The sequence below is a fragment of the Chionomys nivalis genome, chromosome 12 (assembly GCF_950005125.1).
Source record: "Chionomys nivalis chromosome 12, mChiNiv1.1, whole genome shotgun sequence".
Classification (NCBI taxonomy): domain Eukaryota; kingdom Metazoa; phylum Chordata; class Mammalia; order Rodentia; family Cricetidae; genus Chionomys; species Chionomys nivalis.
Genome location: NC_080097.1, coordinates 30,633,231 through 30,657,708, shown reverse-complemented (window position 1 = coordinate 30,657,708; position 24,478 = coordinate 30,633,231).

The following is a 24,478-nucleotide window of genomic DNA, read 5'->3' as shown; positions in this document are numbered from 1 at the left end:
GCAGTTTCCATCTCTGGTTGCTGTGAATAGAGCACAGTGAACAATGATGAGCAAGTATCTTTGTAGTCACACAGAATTATTTGGAATATACCCAAGTATGGTATAACCGAATCATGTGGAGAATCTATTTTCAGTATTTGGGGACTTCTCTGATATCTAAAGTGACTGTACAAATTTGCACTCCCACCAGCAGCGAGTTAGGTACTCCCTTTCTCAGTTTACACCAGCATTTCTTGTCATTAATTTTTTGGATCTTAGCCATTTTGACTGGGGTAAAATGTAATTCAAAGTACTTTAAATTTCTATTTCCCTGCTGGCTAAAAATGTTTAAGGATTTTTTTTTTAACTTATTTCTCAGTCACTTGTGATTTAACTTTTAAGAACTTTTTCTTTGGTTTCATGTCCCAGTCTTAACTGAATTGCTTGTTTTCTTGATATTTATGTTTTATTTTAGTTCTTTATATTTTCTAACTCTCTGTCCATCGTTTAGCTAGTGAAGACTTCTTCCCATTTTGTAGGCTTCCTCATCACTTGAGTAACAGTATCATTTGCTATACAGAAAGTTTTAATTATATGAAGCAGTTTTACTAATTGCTAGTCTTAGCTCCTGAGCTAGTAGAGTCCTTTTCAGAAAAGCCTTTCTTGTGCCAATGGGTTCAAGGGCATATCCTGTTTTCTCTTCTATCAAATTCATATTAATATATGGTCAAAACAAATTGCTTTTGATTGGCCTTGATTGGAGTAATCTATATATAAAGCTTTATTGAAAATGAAGGAGGAGTATATTTAAGAAGAGTTAGAAGATGGAGGGGTAAATATGATCAAAACTTATTGTGTGAAATTATTAAATTACTAATATAGAGATGAATAATTTCAAACTATCAGGCATATCAAGTTTTCTAAAGAAGGAAATAGTATTTTTGTCTAATTATTAGTTGCTTATTAGAATATGGACAATCTTTGAACAATAAGAAAATATATGAGAAAATATCCATTTGTAAAAAATTCAAATTTTGTAGAAAAAGTGTATCATAGCTCTACACATGTGCTCTATGTACAAATGTACATCAGCATTGCATTTTTCCACCTTCACTGACTTTGGTAAACAGAAAGCTCATTTGAGTTGAAACTAAAAAAGCATAAAGCCATGGATATAAGAAAGATTGTTCAATAATTATAATTACAATTATGGAGAGCATAATGTTTCAAGCCATTTGAATACACACATGAGTAGAACTTGTTAAGTATCTATTTGTATTTATGTATAGATGTACATTTTAAAATTTTTATTTATTTCTAAGTATGGGTGTTTCACCTGAAAAATGTAACTGTGCACCATGTATGTGACTGGTGCCTTCAGGTACTGGGGGAGAGTGTCATATCTCTTAGGACTGAAGTTACAGATGATTGTGAGCCACCATATGGATGCTAAGAATTGAATCCAGGTCCTCTAGAAGAGCAACCAGTGCTTTTGACTGCTGAAACATTTCTCCAATCCCATAAATATGTACATTTAAGACTATTATTACATATATATAATTCATTCATCTCTGAAATACATATCCTACCGTATTTATTGTTTTAATTTTCATAACAAGTGCAATGCTAAAGCTGTATAGATGTTTTTTGTAGTAAGGTCAAATCATGGTTCATTCAAATATACCCACCATCCTACCTAGTTTATTCTACTGGTTTAAAATTCAATGTCCTTAAAATTGTACTGCACTAAAAAATGGTTAATGTGTGTAATATAATTGATACTGTTTGATAAGCCTACCATGGACTTCTAGAAAGATAAATGAATGACATTTGCCAAAGGAATAAACAAAAAGAGTATGACTTGACAGGTATTACAAGTTATCATGTAATGTAAATAGAAGTCTTAATTAGGGTTTCTATTATTGTGATGAAATATAATGACCAAATATCAAGATGGGGAGGAATGGGTTTATTCACCTTATACTTCCACAGCGCTGTTCATCATTGAAGAAAATCAGGACAGGAACTGAAACAGGGCAGAATCCTAGATTTGGGAGCAGATGCAGAAGCCATGGAGGGTTGCTGCTTAATGGCTTGCTCTCCAGGGCTGATTAGTCTTCTTTCTTACAGAACCCAGGAATACCAGCCCAGTGATAGCCCCACCCACCATGGGCTGATCCTTTCTCACTGGTCACTAATTGAGAAAGTGCTTCATAGCTGGATCTCATAGAGGCATTTTTCTACAATTGAAACTCCTTCTTTGATGACGCTATTTCATGTCAAATGGACATAAAACTAACTAGTAAACAGATAATGATTTTAAATGTGTAGACTAATACTGAATTGTCCAATTAATCATTTTTATATCATTTAAAAATCACAAGTAGTACTATCACTGTGATAGTTTTAGGGTATACAGTATGTTCATACAGTTCTGTCATTTCTACATGCTTTAAGAACTGGAAGAATTGATTTCATCATTTAGAGTGTGATTACTCAATGTTCTTCTTTGTCATATTTTCAGTGTTCCTTTCTGACAGAATGCTTACAGTCACTACCTGTATAATTCACTTTGCTGTGCAGTGAGCACAAAGAGATGCTAAATAGTGAATAATTCAACCTAAAACCATTTTATATTACCTTGTTCACAAGAAAATGTGTAGGAAGATGATCGTGTGATCTGCTGAAATTGCACTCAATCAATGATTATTCTATTACACAGCTGACAAATACACACAGAATCTAAAGTGTTGGAACACCTAAGATTGCATTTTGAGAGTGTGTTTATATTTCTGCAAATAGTTCAGAGTGTTCCAAAGGATTTGTTTGTCTTTCTAATTTAAAAAAAAAAAAAGATTATTTTGTGCTGTAACAAAACCGAAACTACTGAGATTTATTAGAGAAGTGACTACTCTGTACTGAAAACATGAAAGCAGTACAGATATACAGGTTTGTGTCTTCTTAAAGAAAGCAAACTTTGTAAAGTGGAGACCTTGTGAACTATCAGAGGCCACAGCGGCCACCAGAAATACAGGTAGGCTTTCTGCCAGAAGACTCCCCATTTTGGTCTTCTTCATCTTATCCCCATTCATCCCCTCTGCACCTTGTCCCAGTCCTCAACTTGAACGGATACCTCCCAATATAGAAGAGACCACACCGACCAAACAATCCATATCCAATAGAGGGCTAAAGACCTATATATATAAAGCCTCATGAAATTAGATATCAACAAACAAACAAAAAAAGCAATTGAAATGGGTTGCTAAACATATAATTCTCAGCAGAGGAATCACAAATGGGTGAGAAATTCAGCATTCATAGTCATGGGGAAATAGGAATCAAAACTACCATGAGATTCCATCTTAAACCTGTCAGAATGGTTAAGATTAATAATGCAAGTGACTCATGCTATCCAGGATACAAGACAATGGGAACACTCCTCCATTGCTGTGGGGGAAGGACTGTAAAATTGTACAGACACTATGGAAATCAATGTGATAGTTCCTCAGAAAATTCAGAATCTATCTACCTCAAGACCCAACTATGCTATTCTTGGACACATATCCAAAGGATGCTCCATCCTGCACCAGGGACTCTTGTTCAAATACAGTAACAGTGGTTTTATTCATAATAAACAGAAGCTGGAAATAACCTAGATGTCCTTCAACTGAAGAATGAATAAATAAAATGTGGTATATTTACTCAATGGAGTATTATACAGGTGATAAGAATAATGACATCCAGGTATTACAAACAACGAGGCCATTTGTGGTGCCATGTAAAAACCTATTACAGCAGAAACTCCCTGGAATCTATGAGAGTGAACTTAGCAATGACTCCTAGTAATGGAGGATAGGAACTTAAGCCTACATCTTCTATAACAAGGCGTGGTTTTCAGTCTTAACCTGCAAACATCAACTCAGTCACAAAACCTTCCTATAAGATGTGTTGGAGTAATAGCAGTTCAGAACTTGTGGGAGTGGCCAGTCAATGACTCATCTAATTTATGGTTCAGGCCAAAAGAGGGAGCACATGTCTGACACTGTGTCAATGACCAAAAACCACAGGATGGATAGATAGCCCAGAGAAGTAGGGTAATCAAACATGACTGGCCAAAACCAAGAAAGAAATGAAATGATTCCTAGATAGACATAGACAGGTCTTAGTCCAGTAATCAACAGAGAAGCTGACTCCTGAAGTGAATGGGACCAGATACAGAGACATGTAGCCAAACATTAGGTAGAGAGAAAGACCAAGTTGGAGGTCTCCAATGGGTCCCTCACATCAGAGCTTGGAGAACCCTTCAGAAGTGGGGTAGAGGAAATTTTGGGAGCTAGAGGAGTCCAGGACACTTGGAGAGTGTGGCCCATGGAATCAACTAAACCAGGTTCATGAGGGCTCACAGAAACTGAAGTTATGATCACAGAGCCTGTGTTTGTCTCTACTAGGTTCTCTGCATATATGCTAGGGTTGTTGGTTTGGTGTTTTGGGAGGCTCCTGAAAGTGGAAGTGGGGGGGCGCATCTCTGGTTCTTTGGCTAGCTCATTGACACTTTTCTATCTACCTGGTTGTCTTGACCAGGCTTGCTGTGAGAGTTTGTGCCTGGTTTTATTGTATCTTATTGTGCCATGTTCAGTTTATATCCCTGGGAGGCCAGCTCATTTCTTGGGGTAGAGGAGAGGAGAAGTGGATATGGGGGAGAGGGCAGGTGAGGGAGAACTGGGGGGAGTTGAGAGAGGGGAAACTAAAGTTAGTATGCATTATGTGAAGGAAGAATAAATAGAAATGAAAAGAAAAAGAAAAAAAGTAAGCAAAGTAAAGAACTACACAGAGAACAATATATGCAGCAGGGGCCAATGCAAACACATAAGCAACAGAAGTCATACAAAATTGCACAGCATGTTAAAACCATACTGTCTATGATATACTGGCTTGTAGCTTCCTGTTTAACAAAGATGATTTACAAAGTATAATAGATGCTGCCAGATACTAAATTAAAATCTGCATTGCTTCACTACAGTATAGCAGGTAGTTTTTCTTCCTATTTGTGACATGCAAAACTAGAATATTCATTGTGAAATTCAAAAATTGAATCTAAACAAGCAAACCTAAATTTACATGTAGGGTCTGTCTTCTTTGCAAAAATCTATGCCTACTTTACATCTTTAACTGATTCAGTTTTATTCTGACTCAAAGGAATATGATCATGGTGCTCCAGTAAATGACAAGCTTGAGAAAAAAATTGAAAAACAAATGCTGTTGGGAATTCCAAGGATCCTATTTGTAAAACTGTTACTTTGCTGTTAAGACTCAGAAATAATGGATTTGTTCAGCATGCCTCAACAGAATGTGATATTAAAACCCAATAATTTTTACAGTAGTTCTAAATGACAATATGATACTTTTAAGAAGATATTCCAAGGAACATGAGCTAGGTGAATTATGAGTTTTAAACCAGCATGGGATAGCAGCAAAACTTTCTTATAATTTCAAAAAAACAGATCAAAAGAGAAAAACAGAACATTTTCGTGTACCACATAATTTAAGGCAATTAAATACATATCTTATATTTTAATTTAGAATTTAAATGATGGCCTTACCCAATCAATGTAGAAAATCTGACAAATAGAATAACTACCAATGAAGTGTGCACCCATATGCACACTCATAAAAAATCAATCAAACAAACAGAAAAAAAAACCCAAACACCTCTCCATTATTTCCTAACTATTTTTTGATATTTTTACAGGATGGATAGACGCATTTCCCACCTCCAAGTAAATAGTTTATGTGGTGGCTCAGTTTATGACTGTACTACATCATCGCTCATTTTGGTATGCCATGGAAATGCTGAAAAGATTATCACAAAGATTGGCATCCTTTTGCCATCATCATTTCTGACAGAAACCAAGGAAAGTCCAATTGAAAGGAAAATCAGAACTGCTTCAAAATACCTTTTCTATAATTAATGTTTATGTTTGAGAATTTAACAAGTGCAAAGAATTATACTAATTTACTTAAAGCATTAATAAATCACATACATCCAAGCATCAGGCAAATTTTCTAGAAAAAACTATGGTGCAATTTAATATTTTGTGGACATTTACTGTCCTTCAAGCTACATTAAATTCACCAACTTTTCAATCTTTAAAAAAGTTTTCATTCTGCCAAGTCAAGTCATTTATTTCTCTTTGATTTTCAAATATAGTAGTAAAACAGTTTAAAATATTTATGACAGAAACTGAACAAATTGCCAACTTTTTATATAGTCTTAATGGACTGAATTACCATTGGGTTTTGGGTTTTGAAACAATAAATAAGCATTTGCCCACCTAGTGTTAGAGTGATGAGTGCTTTAATGCTAATATATATATATTTGGATTTTTCGAGACAGGGTTTCTCTGTAGCTTTTTGGTTCCTGTCCTGTAACTAGCTCTTGTAGTCCAGGCTGGCCTCGAACTCACAGAGATCCGCCTGCCTCTGCCTCCCGAGTGCTGGGATTAAAGGCGTGTGCCACCACCCGCCCGGCTTAAAAATATATTTTTAATTAAAGTAGAACTCCTGAACCTCATTTTCATCTCCCAAGTACTTACCGTCCAAACCCTCCCATTTCTCCTCCTTATTCTAAATAACATCTCTTAATTTGATTTTTAGTGGTGTGTGTGTGTGTGTGCGTGCTTGTTTGTTTGCGTTTGAAAAACATTCTTTGAAAAATACACTTTTCTGAGGATTTTTTTTTTTTTTTTGCCTTACGACAACTCTACATTATTTAGGGACAAGTATAAGCAAATGTTCACTTCCACATTTGATATTTAAAAATAAACAGAATCTATCCCCTGAAAGAAAAAAAAATGAAACAGATAAAAGGAAAAGCAAGGGCAGCAATGGAATTTCTAATGGGCCTCAAAGCCCATAGGTGCAATGCATAATGGCCATGGTGTCAGCAGCTCCCAACCCTCCATTCTGATGAATAGAAAAAGCTGGTTCCATACTGTTTCCCAAAGCGATCCCAAGCAGTGTACATGGAGCAATAGCTGTAAAATGGTGTCCCAACAGACTTATTCAAACATGCAAATTAACAACATTGAGAAAGCAATGTACAGTAATCAGGGCCCATTTAGTATTGTAACATCAGCTGGGACACAATGGCTGTCTGTGTATCCTGTCGACAGTTTGTATTGGTAATAGCCACCACGTGAGTAATTAAGCGCTTTAAACAAGTCAACCATTTCAGCTGTCCTACAAGTTAGGAGTGAAAAGCAAAGCTGGAAGAAAGAGCAATAACAAGGAGACATTAGCCTTGATAACAGGGTCCACCCAAAAGCATATGTTCTCCCAAAGGAGCAGATTTCCAGTCTCCATCTGAACTTTAGATATTCTCTTTATTAGCATTTTATATACTGAAATAGTTACACTTCTTGAGATTTTGTGATCCATATTTGGATATAAATGCTATCTTTCTCTACTTTCCTAATTTCCTCTTAAGACATTTAAATCAATCCTTAATAAGTATCGAAAAGTCAAGTTCTAGGAGTCATTCAATTATTCAGTCTTCATAGCTAATATTTAAGGTGTATATCCTAATATTCTCCTTCAAACAAGTAACAAGTCCAGGTTTGGGGAATCTGTGCTTTTCATTTACGGTACATGTGAAGTTTTAGGAAATCAGACATAGTTAGATGTCTGGGGTTTTTAACTGGAATATGTGATTAAAATACTTTAATTCATTTTTTTTTTACTAATAGGGTCTGTATTTAAAATGGTTGCTTATCTCATGCCTCATTCCCAGGGAAGAGATTATTAGAAAATGACATATTTTCTAATTTATCCTTCATGTTGAATGTATAAACTCTTCATTGCTGAGAACCTTTTTCTAACTTATGTATAATTTGGAGCTTAGAAGACAGAAAGAATGAAGTATTTAAAAACATACTAATGTAATAATATATAGATATTGAAATAACTCAGCCTTGAGGGATACACCTGATGATAGAATAACCACCTTCAAAAGGTACAGCACTTACACTTTTTCTTTTTCTTCTCTGAATGAAGAGTTTATACATTCAACATGAAGGAGAAATTAGAAAATATGTCATTAACCTGGCCTTTGGTACTCAGTGATCCTTTTAGGCCACTATAGTCAGTATTTATTCTATTTTTTCTAACCTTGTATAGACTGGGGTGACAAGGGAGGATGCTAATTGCTCAGAGGATAAGGTTACGTCAGTGTGTTAGCAAGGTCAGCAGTATTAGCAGAGTTAAAGAAACACCTGTATCTGAAGTTGACCCAAGAATCTGGAGTAGAAGAAATTCCGAAGTACTCAGACTTTTTATAAATGATACATGAGATTTTTATAGACATTTCCCAGTTGCTCCCATGTGAGGGAAACTTCCCACAATGGCTGAATGATTGGCTCAATGGTTATAATTAACCCAGAGGACTTCACACATGTCAACCATCACAAAAGTATTTAATATATCCTTAACTTCACTCAAATGCGCAGCTTCCTCTAACCAGCAAGAGATTTAGCTTTGATAATTTTACTTGAAATAGATAAAAATTCTCAAGGCCTTTTAGGTGTCTCTCTGCAGAAGCACAAAGATGCTTGCTAATTTTAGTCCCTCTAAGAGGAACAGTTTTCACATCATTTCTCTCAAAGCCCTTGAGCTTTAATATTGGTTCTCTCCTTACCTTTAATAATAGTATAAGATACTTATATAAATAGTACTAAAGCAATGGTCTGTTTTTTTCATTATGGTGGGAAAAGATAAAACTATGCATATTTAATTTTTTACATGAAGGAGAAGAATGCAAAAGTCATTGACCAAGTTGATGAGTTCAGTGACCAAGTTGAGTTAAAAAAATGTATGTTTAAGAATAATAATAAAACTATGTGGGAAAAACATGTAGCAATATCTAATAAAGAGGAATCCAAGAGATCAGGAAAGAGATAATTTGCACCTAAGTAGGCAGAGGGACTTGGGGACACTACTCATATGAAATACAACTTTTAAGGGGAAATGCGCAGAGTACAGCATTAGTGAAGACAATTAAATTGAAGTATTTGGTGTGGGATCCATTGGGACCTGGTTTGCCTGCTCAACATTGTTAACAAGCACTATATATGAAATCATGAACACATTGTTCATATATCCCCAACATGGATGGTAGATTGATTGAAGTATCTCTACAACATCGTTACAACATTCAGGTTTTTCTCCTTCTGCTCAGAAGACAAAGGAGAAATCTGACAGAGAGTGAGGAAAAATTTTCAGTCATTGCAGTTCACCTAATATGCAGAAGTTTGTTTGGAGTTTATGTACACCTAGAGAAAAACATATTTGCTAAATGCAAGATGGATGAGTGTTAGTTTTCAGTGAAACCCAGGCAGGAAATGAGTCTAAGCACCGTGTATACTCAGAAACTGGAGAAGAGATTTTTATGGGTCCTTTGAAGGTAATGGATAGCTGGTACACTGTTAGCAGTACCTCTGACCATATACAGCAATAGGAGAAAATACATTGGTTAGAACCAACTTAAAATTATGGAAGAGCTTTACAAGAATGGGGTTTGGCATCAAAAGACATATATTTATTATTTTGATAATTATTTCCAAGTTGATAGAAATATAGTTAAAGTCATAAGTGGTATATGTTTGGTTAAGAATGAAAGTTCAAACTAATGATTTTAATGAATGCTATTGGTGTGATGTGTCATGGATCTTCTTGGTGATTACATTGGGATTGATTTGTGTGAAGTTAAACATCATTGAGTCTCTTTGTTTCACTCCAACTCGTTTCCTATTCTTTCTTCCCTCCCTTTACTTTCTGTCCCATTTTCTTTTCTGTTTGTTGACTACCTGTATTGCCTCTTTTGAACATATATTCCCACATGTAACTGCTTACAATACTAAATTGTTCTGAACATTTTGTTCTTACAATAAATATTTTGTTTCACACCGCTATTATGCTTTGATTGTAATAATTTTTTCACATATAAAGTTTCATGTACAACTTTTTTTGCTGCACTCTGACATACCCATTTAAAATATTTTGGAGAGGTGTCAGTCTCAAATGATGGGAGGTTCCTGTGAATTCCACTAGGCATCCACTGGAAATCGGATTTTCTTAAGCAAAGCTTGCCCGCTACTTTTTCTTGTCTAGCTAACAAGCGACTTGACCATTAAGGAAGGTAGAGGAACAAGTCCAAATAGAATTCCCCTTCAACATTTCATGTTCTCTCCTTTCTTCTAACCAGAGAGCATCTAGACAGCATCTCTAAAAAGAGCAGGTAGGTGGAGTTCAGATGATGAAAAGACTTCCGTCTTCACTACCAATCTGCAGGGTATCGTGCAGGTCTGACGTCAGGACTAGACATATTCAGTCAGTGAGAGACATTTTTGGTATTTATGAATACTAAGTTTACTAATACAGGGACATGAATATACAAAAAAGTTAACTAAGAAACTACAGAATATTTGGTAAGTATCCTAGAAGAAATGGTTAAAGGTTGAGCGAAGGATGAAGGATTAGGGGTGTGTTTAGTTTTTTCGGCCCGACAAACCTCTTCACCGACGCAATAATCCAAATCAGACCAATTCAAATCAAATTAGAAGTTCCTTTATTGTATAAGATTGTTTTGGCTATCCTGGGTTTTTTGTTTCTCCATATAAAGTTGATTATTGTCCTTTCAAGATCTGTGAAGAATTTTGATGGGATTTTAATGGGGATTGCATTGAATCTATAAATTGCCCTTGGTAGAATTGCCATTTTTACTATGTTGATTCTCCCAATCCAAGAGCAAGGGAGATCCTTCCATTTTCTGGTATCCTCTTCAATTTCTTTCTTCAATGCCAAATTAGAAGAAGCCCAGGTTTAATGGATTCCAGCACTCCCAGGTGGCCCTCTGGGAAAACATGGAGAGGGAGTGGGGAACCAGAGAACTGGGGAGACCACGTGTTCATTCTCTAGCGGGGGAGGGGAGAGCAGTTTAAATAGCCTATGGGAGTGGTCATGACCCTCCCTGTGGAAGGGGTCACCATTTGGTGGACTTTCTAGGAGGTGGAGTCTCTACTGAGGCAACTCCCAGGGGAGCGGTCTTGGAACTTTCCACCAAACATTCCAGACTCCTTGTATATATGGATGCCAGGGGCTGGGGTGACACTTCCAAGCAAACATTCCAGACTCCTTGGATAAAGGGGGTGCCAGGGAGCTGAGGTGAGGCTTCCAACCAAACAGGGTGTGTTAGCCATCCAAGCAATAGAAATGGTGAAGACCAGAAGATCATGATTCTGACGACAGCCTATATAGAAAGAACCAGAAAACAAATACACAAAAGAACAAGAAAAAAAGCAAGTTTGATTCCTTTCCATTCAAAGCAAGTTCAACAAGTGCTTCCTTAAAATTACTTACTTTAGTAACTGTAAGTTCATTAATGTATAGTTTTACATTTTTTGAATTAAAAAAATCCACGTTTTATATTACTAATGTGTTCTTCTATACTCCTGATTGTTTTCACTGGCTTTGGGAGATATTTAGTGCAATGGACTCTTTAGATTCTTATGTAAAAAATCCAATCTAGAAATAAGGATACTTTGAATTCTTCCTTTCCTGCTTGTAGCCACTTTATATCCTTCATTTTTCTTATTGCTGCAGATAATCCTTCAATTACTGTATTAAACAGAAAGTGAGAGACGGAGCAATCTTGTCTTCTTCCTGATTTTTATTGGAAATGCTTTGAGTTTTTCTCAGTTCACCCGAAGGGAAAAAAAATAGGTAGGCAAGAGATGGTATAAAGATGTGATTAATATGAATCTGTGGTTTCAGTGCCAGTTAATGTTAGCCTAAAGTAAGCTTGAATACATTAGAATTTCTTTTCAGTGTGTCTTCTAGGTATAAGAGGACATGGAACATCACTGTAAGACATTCCCCCAAATGTGTCAGAGGATTAAGTGGCTAAAGGTGATTTTTTTAAAAAGGAGGCTGTGTTTAGAATTAACAAAAGGCTGAAAGCCATGCTGCTGCCCACTAGATCTTGTGAATTTATGTGTGGACATTTTTTAAATTATCAACAATGGGAGATCCTGTCTCTGAATACAACACTAAAATTAATATTTCATCAGCTGGAGGAATTTATATGAGGCTCTTCATGCTAAAGAGGACAGACTTTATTTGAAGAAACTTGGAAAAGAGAAACACAGAGGCATTTCCCTCTGCAGCTCTATCGTGGCATGCACACACTAGGATTTGCATGTGAATTAGTGTTCCATGTCTGTGCTAGATCCCCAAAGAACATGATATTCAAACTTATATGTAAAATTTCCCTTTTCATTTTACTATGAAATTGTAATGATTGTTTTCTTTAGAAAATTTCATAAAATAAGGTAGAAATTTATTTAGAAATACTCTTTAAAAAGAAAGGGGAACTAAGCATTTTTCAGAGTTATTCACACGAAGGGATAAAAAATAATATCAAGGTAAGTAATGGTTTTTCAATATGATAATATGATTGGTCTTAATTTCTTTTAGGTTTAATCTCTTTAATAGGTATCAATACATTTCAAATATTATGTGATAATCATTTAATTGCATTCCTTGCCAACCATTCTTGTCATTTTCTTAGACAAACTGGGCGACCTATGATTTATCTATATTTCAGGCAGCCCATAAATATATATGGGGATACTAAGCTCTCCAGGAGAAAATTTAACTAATTTGAAACTAGTTAATTTCCCCTTTTAACAATGCTTACACCTTGATTTTTACCAAGCTGACTGCTCATTAAAATTATTTAGAGAATCTCTTAGAATTAAGTGGCCCAAACTCCAAATTATGTATGTAACAGATCTTGGATAGGGGAAGGAGAATGAATTTTTGATGAACTCTGGTGTCCAGAAGCTGTGAATTCCAGATTAGAGTTTCTGTGACAGTATGACTATGGTTTCTCCTTAGAGCACATTCTACTGTATTAAAGACCCTTCCGGCAGTCTTGAAAAGTATCTACTTTTTAAAATTTAAGTAGACATCCAAATTGTTTTCAGTATGCTTGGAAGAGTAGAATGATAGGTGTTGGAATGAAAGAACATGGACTTCAGGACATCGTCTAGTTCTGCCAGCATGGGCCATGGAGACGGCATGAAACAGTTCTGGAATATACCATCATATGGAAGGAGGGGGAGGAGGGATGAAGAGTGGAGGTAAGGTATAAAGGAAATAAAAACTGAGGTGAAATAGTTGAGATTTAGAATGAAATAAGCATCACTGAAGGTAGATATCAGATATGAGTACAAAAATGTAAGAATAGAATCAACTTCTTAAGAATACTAGAGTCATTATATAAATCTAAACCCTACGTTAAACATTTCCTCCCTGTTTTTTTGTTTAACATCTATAATTTTAAAAGATTCCTTGTGTGAAAAAAGTTGTGTCTTTCTTTGCTTTGATATTCTTTGCGTTCCTATTGTATCTTATTTCTGATTAATGACAAATACTCAGATTTTAGGTGCCGGAGTTAATTGCATGAATGTCATCCTACATACAATCACATCAACTTCTGTAGAAATTCCATCGTCACAATCATTTTCCTTTATAATTTATGCAACCATGCACCATTTTATTCTCTGAGGCTCAAAGTGCGTATCATATTTGAGTCTTAGAAATTTGAAGGGAATCATTGAGAATATTTTAAAAGGTTTTTTAAAATGATTTTTAAGTGATTTTAATTTTTTTAAAAAAATATTCCAAGTGTAATATTAACTATTTTATAGCAACACAAAGGAAAAAGAAGTCTGTGATTTTATGAACCCAACACACAAAATGCTCAAAGACTTGACTACATTCTGTTGACACTTTGATCCGCCAGCTTTGTGTAACATAAATCTTGCAGTCACTGGCAAGCCAGAAAAGTGTTCTTGAAGGCTGATGGCTGGAGCCAGAAGACCAAAACAAGTGAGAACAAATCAGTAAACATAGCCACTGAATGAAAGGTTTTATTCTTATGATGTGTTTGTCCCTGGTAACGCAAAAGAAAAGATTTCAGCTACACATTCATGCATAAGGCAAGGATACCAGGAAAATGAACTGGCTCTCCAATTAACAAATTCATACATGGCTTTTGTTAAAATACTTCAAAGTAGTTTTGATGACATAATCAAAATTTGTACCTTTTAATTTGCACTCATTAAATACATATGTATTAAGTATGATTTAAAAATCACATGGAAAATACTCACATGAAAATAATAAATTGAAGAAGTGTTAAAATATGACAACTGGAAAGTTGAATTTCATTTGTAAAAGAAAGCATACAAGAAACAGGAAATAAAAAACATCAAAAGGAGGTTCATATAAGATTAACAAATGAGACAGAAACAAGAGATCAGAATTACTATTGTACAGACTAAAATAACAGAATACCATCTCAAGGTGTAACTTAAGAGAAATTGAAAGTACCTAAATTGTGTAGGAAAGAAAAACTGCAGAAGTATAATAAAACATTTGTACATTATTAAATGCTACCTTGTGTTTTGTAATTGCTCACAATTTTATGTGACTGGATTTTATTTTTATAAAATCTAATGACAAACTTTCTGTGCCTTAGAATAGTTTATATTTAAAGTATGCATTGTTTCAAACTTATTTATTCTTCTGTATCTTCTGATTACTCCTTTTCAGATATATGTACATTTTAAAGATAAAAATTACGCCCAACAGCAACAAGCCAATCATTTAAATTTTAATTTCAGAAATTAAAAATACTATCATATGAAAATAACTTTCCTTCAAACACCTAGGGAAATCAAGTTATATTCTGCCATGAATAAAGAGAATCATTTGATGTGCACCAATTATTATGGACAAAGGCTTTCTGTTCAGAACACTGGGATCATAAGCGTCTTCCTTCACACATGTCCGCATGGTGCTAGTGAGCCTTGACGTGCTGCAGCTCACGAAGTGAGCGACAGATGTGAGAATATTGGTCTTTATTCAAAGTCACAAGGAAGAGAGTGAGACACACACGTTAGAGGACGTGGTTAATTTGCTAATGACTAACTCCCCTTGATTATTTGAACATAATGAACAAGCAGATTTAAGCTATGTAGACCAGAAAATAAATCTAAGGTAAAAACTTTTTTAATCACACACCTTGAAAACCTGCTAAATTTGTGAAAAAGTTTATGTCCAAACTTCAAGAATAAGAAAAATCACTCAATATTAGCAGTTTTATTAGATTATTTTTAGTGAATACTAATAAGGTTGGCTTTTTCATTGCCTATGTGTTCTCTATTGTCTTGTTTTTTTTTTATTTTCTGAAAGATCTGTGTATTCCTATTTCAGAGACTAGCAATGTAATAAATTTACTGTTTTACTTCAAGATATTAAAGATCATACTATGTTTTCATTTCTTTCCCAAAAGTTGATATTAGGAAAAAGAAAGAAATGAATTTTAGCATGGGAAAATAAGTTTCAGTTAATGACATTTTAGATACCTTTATGGTTAACTATAAAGGATATAGCCGAAAATAAATGTATTGACTCCTTTAATATTTCTGCTTCCTTGTTGTTATTCTACTTCTTCTTCCCAATATAAAAAACCTGTTATTAGTATTTCCAATGCCTTGTAACCTAGATATGATGAAGCCACCCTAACATCTCTTAGTATTGCATAAAATAAGAACTCAAGTGGTACTAATTTTACCTTTCAAATATTTTCAACTGATTCTACTTACTCTACTTTGCCTAGACTATGTATATTCCCTGGAGCGACAGTCTAAATAAATTTTAACTATTTGCAAGAACAAATATGGGCCTCTTCATCATAAGAGATTGAAGCAATTCCTTATAGAAATCAACCAAATCCTAAAAGATATGAGGAGTTGATATTTCTAAACCCAGTACATGACGTGTTCAACTTTCTTGCAAGTGTTAAACTCTGAACAGAAGCCTTCATTTTTTTTAATGCCTCAAAGGGGGAGAAAAAGGTCAGTATGTAGTTTGATAAATCCAATAAAACTAAGATTTCTTTTGTGTGCGTGTTTGACTTCCTAATTAGGAGTCCTTTATTTTTTTATTTAATCTAATTAAGTTTGCTTGAAGCTTCTAAGAGATTTTATGATCCAGAAAATATTTGTCTAGTAGCAAGCAATTTGGCCACATTTCTTATTGTTTTCCAAAGACTTTCTATCCAACTGATTAAGGAATGTTTTATTTGCTACACTACTCCTATCACTTGCCAGGTGTAGTAATGTCTGAAAGCTTTTAGATTAATCATATTTTTGGTCAGAGAATAAGTGCAGCTAAGTCTTAGAATTACAATTTCCTCAGAGTAATACCACTGGAGAAAATAGTTATTTGATTATAATTTCATATAATGCATTGTAAATTTCTGTATATAAGAGTATACTCTTCGCCGGGCGTGGTGGCGCACGCCTTTAATCCCAGCACTCGGGAGGCAGAGGCAGGCAGATCTCTGTGAGTTCGAGACCAGCTTGGTCTACAGAGCTAGTTCCAGGACAGGCTCCAAAGCCACAGAGAAACCCTGTCTCGAAAAACCAAAAAAACAAACAAACAAAAAAAAAAAGAGTATACTCTTCAAATTCTGTGTGTATATGTAAGTATCATTTGTACGTAAATCATTTATCTCAACCATGTATGTATATCTATATCTAGTATCTATGTATTTGTCACCTGTTTCTCTTTGATCATAGTTGTAGCTCTCTGTAATAGACATTAGAATGATTGAAATTGTTACAGCTTCAAATTTATAGATGAAATGTTTAAGATAAAAAGTATTTTGTGCTGTCCTACATTTTAAAGTATGTAAGAGAAATAATATATACCTGAAAAGAAAGAACCAAGTAAGCAGCACTGTTAACAAAATTAAAAATTAGAAAATCCTCAGAGATTAATGAGTCTGTAAACAGCTTAATTTCTACGATCTAAAAATCCAAGGAATCTAACTATTAACAGAAAAAGTCAACGCAACATATGCTTTGCTCTTTAGAAGAGATTTTCAAATATCTTTTTCTGTATATAGCTCGCTTTGGTTTGTGAATGTCGAAAGTCACAGACCTAGCCGAATAGTCATTAAGTTACAATCTAGAAATCTTCAATGTCCTTAATAAGTTCTTACCATTTAATTATGCATCTGTGCTTGGTATTCATTTGCACCAATGCTTTCTGTAGTTAGTTTCTTGAACAAGTCTAGTAGTATAAAACCAGCATACCATTTATGGGAAGAAAAAGCAAGATAATCCAAATTATATCTAAAATTAATTATTTTAGTTCAACTTCATTTGATCAAATATGCAAAGTTTTATGAGATGCCAGGAGGTTAAAGGATGAATAAAATATAACTGTTTCCTTTAGTAAGTTATAGCACACTAGGAAGACAGACAAGTATAAGATAAAAAAGGGTTTAGCGGCATGACAGTTTAAAAATTAATGAAAATTTTAAAATAAATGAAACATTAATGAAGAAAACAAATAAATTCTAACTTAGAAAGCAGAGGTCAGGAAAGCATTTGAATTTTTCTAAAGAGGAACCAGAGAGATGGTTCATCAGGAAGAGGTGCAACCCAACAAATGTGACCACCTGAGCTCAGTTCGTAGAAACTACACAGGATAAGGAGAATACTCCCGAATTGACCTAGAACATGTGCATAGATTGTTCCAAATGATAAAACAAATGACAAAAGATTTCTAAATTAAGAGATTATTAATCAGCAGGTATTTAACTACTTCTAACCCTTTTCAATGACATGGTTTTAGGGTCTGCATGATTTTGTTAGAAACTGCAATTGGGAAGTTATTTGGGGGCAAGATTTCAATTGAATCCTAAAAAGATGAGATCAGTCAGCAGCTGGGAAAGGGTTGGGGACTGCATGCTAGTGCCGAAGAGACTATGTAATCCTGCTGTGGGAGGGCTTGCCCGCGCTCTGGCTTAAGATGAGAGAAGTGTTTGATCCAGAAAACAGTGTAGAAAAGGAATTTGTGCCATGTCTAATCAATTAATTTATTACAAAGCCTGAATTAGGCAGCAACAAGCATGAAGCAGCTTTGTTTTTTATTCTATCAATGTCTTCAACAATTCCGTATCCATCCCTCACCACACTACTCTAAATGACATCTGACAAAAGTGCAGGGTTTTGCAGTCACATTTTGTTTAAGAACTGTGATATTTTCTTTTAATTTAAATTTTAAAAAGTCAATTCTGGGTCATATACAAAATGGAGTTATGAAAATGAAAGAGAGACATCCAGGGAAGAAAGTTTTCAGCAGGACCGGATGTGAGTGAGAGGGGAATAAACGACTAATCTCCATTACATAAATGTTGGAAAGGAAAACAGTGATCCAAAAATTATGAAGTGGATAGAAATTAATTCTAAGCAAAATTGGGGCTTATATTTTATACCCAATTCAGCATATTTCTTCTATCCTGCTGTTTCTCCTATCTGGTGATGGATAATCTTTTGGTTGTCTTGTGCAGACTGTTCAGAAACACGAGCCTTGCTTGAAATTTCTTTCCACAGTTTATGATCCGCAGCAGACTGATATGTATCTGTGACAATCAATACTTAGTTGTACATATTGTCCGATGCCTGCCTCCCCTCTCATAAACACTCCTCTCTTCAGGATTTACTTACACTTTTGCTTAAATAAAACGAAGATAATCTGTTTGCTCCTTGATAATCCTGCTGAGTTTGAGGTACTTCATTGGTAGCCTTCACAAAGAATCTCAGAGCAAATAGACTAGCTAAGAAGATGGAGGTGTAGACTATTAAAAGTGAAAGACACAATGCCACGAAGAAGAGGCAGCTGATAATAGACACTTTGTTGTGTCTGTAGTCATTATGGACAAGGAGCCTACCCTCTCCAGACCTGTGTAAACTCACATCTCATTTTTCCTCCAAATACTGGGCCTACAAATGAACACATTTAAATACCAAATCACATCAGTTACTCTTGAGAATAGTTTCTGGTGAAGGAAAGTTAATTTATAAAAACATCTTACTGATAACATAATGAGGAAAAAAGTTCCAAAAACAAAAATAAAAAAAAAATGACAGATCAGTGCATATGCTAACAACTGGTAATACAGTGGACGTTCAATGAAGAGGGAATAGAAAGTGTAGAGAGCAGGAGGACCAGCAACATCTGGACCTCTGTCAAGCAAAGAACTCAAAGTTTGTACAGGACTCCCTTGGGACATTTTTCCTTGATGAAATGGTTGTGCAGGACACTCTTGGTCACATTATAGAAAGCCTTAAGAACTAAATGGAGATTTGCTATGCTGTATTAGGACACTTAGCATCTATAAAAGGTGTATTTATGGCACATGCTGTCACACTCACCAAATACATAGGTAATTTTTTGTTTTAATTGTTTTTTTTTCAAATGTGGTTTTGATTCATATACACTGTCAAACACTGTGGCTTTGAAAATTTTTAAGAACTTGCAAGATTTTAAAATGATCAACAGACATTTCAGGCAGAAGAAATACAGTTATAAGAATAAGAAAGGCAAATATCAAACAAAAAATTTTGAAATATCTAATGGTGCTTGATATTTCACCCAAAGTGACATTTATGAAAAACAATAGAACTTCATTTAATTATCTTGATTTTCAACAATCACAATACTTATGGAAACTTAAGTAGAAAATTAAAACTTTATTAACACAATACTATTTGCATTATAAAAACAGAAATCAAATTCAGAAAATCTTTACTTCAATATCTCAGTGTATCAAAATTGTTAACAAAGGGATTGCATGGGATATACAAGTTCATCTCCAGTCCCAACAATAGCACATGTAACTGTAAATGACCAGGAAGTTGATAATGACTAAGGCTTATTTTCTGATATGTATATCAGCTTCTCAGCCCAAATATGTCTCCGATCTTATGCTGTCCTCAAAGGAAAGAAGATCCTTCATTTAGGTTGATATTCTGTGCATTTTTCATCTAATATGGATAGTTGTATGAATGGTGTGACCATAATCTCACAGACTCATAATTCCACATGAAAGCCAAAGCTTCCAGGCTAGTCGCAAACTCATGGGCACCAATCTTTCTTAATATTCTAAGTTGCTAGGATTATATGCATGTACTACCACACTGGACCAGTTCACATTATTTTTTGAGACAAGGTATCTAATAGAATCTGAGTCACCAGTTCTGATGGATAGAATGTTAGTCTCTGATTCCCCAAGACTATGAATAAAGGCAGCCACTGATACACCGGGTCATTTACATAGGTGATGTGGGAAGTCCTTCTGTATATGTGTTGCTTTTATTGGGTAATGAATAAAGAAGCTCTTTTGGCTTGTGATAAGGGAGAATAGAGCTAGGCAGGAAAACTAAACTAAATGCTGGGAGAAAGTAGGCAGAGTCAGTAAGATGCCATGTAGCTGCCACAGGAGACAGTAAGCCAGTAAGCCACAGCCATGTGGTGATACACAGAATAATAGAAATGGGTTCACTTAAGATGTAAGAGCCAGACAATAAGAAGCCAGAGCTAATAACCCAAGCAGAGATTTAATTAATACAGTTTGTTTGTTGTTTCAAGTCTGGATGGCCGGGAATGAACAAGCAGCTTTCACAAACACAGATACTCGGGATCTATACTTTGGTCCTCAAGCTAGTGCAGCAAACACTTTGTCAATTCAGACAGCCAAAAGGTCCATCTGTGTCTATTTCTAGCTATAATTAAGTTGAATGTACAATAGCTATGTTACAAATCTATGATAAATATTCTAACACCCCAACGTTTATTTAGCTTTATGTTGAACTATAATGGCTTTTACTGATAATTCAAAGATAGTGGCCTGTGCTGTTGAAGACAAGTCTGACATTTGGTTGCTCAGACTGTGGACATAAAACTGTATGAGGCATTGCTGCCTAACCTTAAGAGTTGTTTTTAAGCTGGTCGTTTGCTGAAATTATGTGGTACTTACCTAACCTATTGAATATTCAATTAAGCTGCTGCAAAGCTTTGGAACGTTGTACAATGCCTCCAAACTGTAAACAACAATCAAAACACAGTGTTACTATATGAAAATTGTCTGCACATCTTTCTACAAGAAAATCATTGCTGTCTTCAGAGACAACCATCTCAATTTTTCTTTGTTTTCTGTTTCTCTCTTAGAGTGTTATTCTCAATGTTCTTTTGACCATTGTCTACTCTTTCTGTTTCCTTTTTTTCTATTTCTGTGTTCCTAAGCAGTCTTCCTTGGGAATTGCTAGGCCGTTAGCCTCTTTATTTGTCATGAGCTGGGAAGGAGAACTGCACAAAACTTGTCCTCCCAGAGTTGGGATAGGAGCTCACAAGGCCACCTCCATCCTCAAATACATACGGGTCATCGTTTCCTAGAAAGAGATGCTTTCCTCAAGGGTATAACCACCCATTAGTGGCCTATGCTTCTACACATAACCCTACACCTCGATTGCTGTAAGTCTGTCTAATTAAATTCAAGTTTCACTAGGAGATTTCAGTGCAGTAATTTACTTGTTTTGCAATTGATTACCTATCTGTGGGCACTAGATTAAGGTGCATTTCCATAGAAAAAGTTCACACAATTCGTAGCATCTATGTGTGTATTTTTTTCATTTATTTCTCTTCACTTACTCTCTAGTATCATTCAGTCATTCTTTCTCCTTTAAGAACAAGATAATAGAACACACTATTTTTGTCTCTAGATAAAGAAAAAACCAAAAATTTCAGAACATCTATTTTTGTACTTATGTTGGTAAAATTCATTGAAAATTAGATCTCAGAGTAGAAAAAAATACTTTACAATCGAATAAAAGAAATAAAAATGAAAGAAAAAGAACATAGCTCCTCCTCGGTGTGGCAGAGGAAAAAGTTTATTATAGATATGTGAAAGAGCATAGCCATAGGCAGGGACATCTGGAAGAGTTCATAATGGATATGACCAGACTTAGCCATGTGAAGAAAGGGGAAAAAGGAAGGGAGAGAAGAGAAAGAAGGTTTCCATGCATAGCAGCCAGGGGTCTTAAAAGCACAAAGAGGGTAGGTAACTAAATTATCTGGATTGTATAATATAGGGAAAAATATAGGAAGGGCAGTCCAGTGTCTGTGCCAGATAGTTTAGGGGAGAGGCAAAGTATGCCAGCCATACCCTGTAACAGTTCGAAACTGTGGGATTCTGGGAGAACCTGACAGCCAGGTCTGCTTTGATATGTTAAATAAACAGTGCAGCCATGTGTCCTGGATTTGAGCATTAACACTCTAGCCTTCTCACTGATAATAAATAGATGATAAGATACAACATAATCTCTTAAGACTCCTTAATGCTGACATTAGTGCATCATTGATAGGGACCCAGAAACCTGGAATGTTGATCAACTATGGGAAGAACAGACAGGCTGTTTCACTCACTGTCCAAGCTTTGCAGGACCCTGTGGGCTAGGGACATGGAGGTTGCACGTGTATCAGTTTGTAGTCTTTAATTTCTTGGGAATCAACTGGAACACACACACACATATAGATATTAGATAAAGAACGTAGAGTTACGTAGTTTAGAAAAAAATTTTTCTTTAGGTATACCTTTGAAACTTTTAGGACCAAGGTTCTGGTAGTTGATGGAGGGGACTCCCTAGACCAGGAAAAGGGAGAGCAATTCTACCCTCAAGAATAGGCAGTAGGTGGAAAAATTAGGCCGGAGTCTGTCTGACCTGTAAAATTTGGATTCAAGTTGATTCTCTGAAGATTACAGTAACTTTGTAAGTTTAAAAAAGTGGTAGAAATTTTAGATGTGTTACATCACCACTGTTTGTAATCTGTACTGAAATCCACACTGCAGAAAAAGAAAGTATACTCACACCTCTGAGTCATAGTAAGAGGTTTTTAGAGTTAAAAGCACAATCTCTCTTCCCAGAAGGCTAGATGTGTATGGAGTGGGCAGATGTTTTCAGTGCAATGAGGAGCACCTTTCATTCTATACTTAGAAGACCACAGAAGGATATTTGAAAATTTGAACTCATGACTATGAGTAGATTAGCAGAACTTTAGAAAAGCTATGTTAGGACTAGAGAGATAGTTCAGTGATTAAGAACACTGGCTGTTCTTCCAGAGGACCCAGGTTCAATTCCCGCACCCACATAGCAGCTCACACCTGTCTGCAACTCTGTTCTAGATAATCTGACACCCTCAAACTAATGCACATAAAATAAAATTTGTTATAAAAATAATAATAATAAAAATATAAAATCTGTACTAATAGCTTATCAGAACTCCATTGAATGTTAAAATGCTGAACTTCTGAAGTCTTGGAATAACAATAGCTTAGCAAGGTAAGGAAATTATTTTTCAAATTGTTTCCCTAAGTCACTTTCTTATACCTTTAAAAATTGCATTTACACACCTAAAAACACCATCTTAGATATTTATAACATAAGGTTCTGCATCCTCAGACCTTTGTAACTTGCATTTACATACTAAAAACACTTTCTTCGACCCTTAGAATTTACATAAAATTTAAATTATTTTTTAATCTGATTATTTACCATGGAATACAAGTGGCTAACAACTGACAGAAGGCATTGTAAAGCAAGTTCATCCACATGAAAGAATAGTAAAAAGTTATTTTGAGCACTGTTTTGTGAGTTCATCTCATTATAGAGTCTGGAAGGTAGAAAACTGTTTCTCTTGGGTGGAGGCCTAGAAGCTCTAGGTGAGGACTGAGGCCTGACTTTCACAAGTGTTGGCTGGGAGACCCAGGTCTCAGAGATTTTTCCACTGATTAGCTATAAGCAACATTTTTCTGTCCCTACAACCAGCTCCCAAATCACCACATGGAGACTTCTTGTTAATGGTGAAATCTCAGCTGATAGCTCATGCTTGTTTCTACCTAGCTTTTAAAAACTTAAATTAACCCATTTCTATAACTTTCTGCATCGTGGATTTCTTATCTTTACTCTGTATGACCCATGCTGTTTTCCTGCCTCTTCCATCTCTGGCTGGTGACTCTCTGCATCTCTGCCCTTCTTCCTAGTGTCCACTCTGGCCGGAAACTCTTACCTAGCTATTGGAGATTCAGTTTTTTATTAAACGAATCCAATTATTCACGGTGTACAACAAGATTATTCCACAACAATTAGCATTACCACAATCCTTGTGGAGCTGTTGTACCCCATTTGTCTTCTTTGGAGAACTTAAGGGTTCTCTCTGGGAGGGGTGGTTCTGTCTATTATAGGAAGCTTAAACATTTTAATTACCATATTCAGCAGATCTCTGATGAATTTGTGGACCATCTACTTATTATGTAGACCTGATTTTAGGCTTAAGTTTAAAAACACTAGCAGGAGGCTAAATAAAGCTGGTTACTAAATGAATAGTTTGAAGTCAGTAGCCTATATTAAGTTAGAATTTTACAGATTTATGCTGTTATGTTTGAGCCTTAAAGTCAAACATTTAATTGAACTACCGTTAGCATCAAAATGGAATATCACATTTTTATGACTTATATTATCCAAAT